The sequence below is a fragment of the Sinocyclocheilus rhinocerous genome, unplaced genomic scaffold, assembly GCF_001515625.1.
Source record: "Sinocyclocheilus rhinocerous isolate Xijiao unplaced genomic scaffold, SAMN03320098_v1.1 C36296059, whole genome shotgun sequence".
NCBI lineage: Eukaryota > Metazoa > Chordata > Actinopteri > Cypriniformes > Cyprinidae > Sinocyclocheilus > Sinocyclocheilus rhinocerous.
The window spans coordinates 1-983 of NW_015778044.1; the positions used below are offsets into that span (position 1 = coordinate 1).

Consider the following 983-nt stretch of genomic DNA (forward strand, 5'->3'; position numbering starts at 1 on the left):
CAAGTAGCAAAAGATCTTTTTTTTTTTTTCATATTGTGATGTACATCTGAATGTAATGGATAGTTGAAAAAGACAAAACTGTAGGGTGGGGACTTGGTTCTGTCCATCGGTCATTGACTGGATTTGGAGATGTGGACGCTGCGCTCCAAAATAAATGCGAGCTTGTAGTCAATTGTGCAGTCAAGGCTTTAAATGATTGGGGAAGTCCTGTACATGTCACCAGAGAAGTCTACAATTTCATCAGGATGACGGAGTTATGACATTTAGGCTAAACATTAGTCTCAAAAATAATAAAAAAAATACATATATTGATAATTTGTTCATAATAGATTTAAAGAGCTTTTTGGTTTGGTTTGACTCAAAGTCTAGAACTGTTTACTGAAAAACGTTTAGAAATCCCTATTGAGAATGTGAATGGGAAAAGTACTTCCAAGAACCAAGGCTGGTGAAAAGGTTTGTGGTCACTGTTGCAGTCAACTTGTCCAAGGTTTCTTGTATAACATTCCCAAAAGCAATGGCGAGTGACTGATTGGCAGAGTTGAGAGTGCGCTTTCCCTAACACTAACCAAGCAGGATCTGCAGGGCGTTAGTATGAAGGTCCAGAGCTTCTGTCTGTTGCTCCATCACATCCATCTTCTCAGTGTCCTGATTGTAATAGCTGTAAACACACGAGTATGCCAGCACCTACATGACAAATTACACAAATAGAACCATTAGCATAAAGAAAACAACTGGAAATATATATATAAAAAAAAAAATCCCACCTTTCGAGCTTGGGCAAGAATCTTGCAGGCGTCGATCACAAATGTCAAAGACTTCATCTGTAAAGCTTCATTAATAGAAAACACCTTATTCTCCAGATTGATTGCAAAGTCCTGCAGAAAGCAATAGACAGACACTTATAAGAACTTAAAAAGTTTGAACTGAATGTAATGAAGGGCTCCAACAAACCTTGGCTTGGTTATGAAATGTGCATCTCTCAT

The 983-nt window shown here is 37.9% G+C and overlaps 1 long non-coding RNA gene across 1 annotated transcript; it reads right to left on the bottom strand.

The window, feature by feature from the left end:
- Positions 1 to 395: 395 nt before the first annotated feature.
- Positions 396 to 983, bottom strand: LOC107735786 (uncharacterized). Its single transcript, XR_001639508.1, has 3 exons — positions 952 to 983; positions 765 to 875; positions 396 to 684 (listed from the first exon to the last, which is right to left on the bottom strand). It is a non-coding gene; the product is annotated as an uncharacterized LOC107735786 (long non-coding RNA).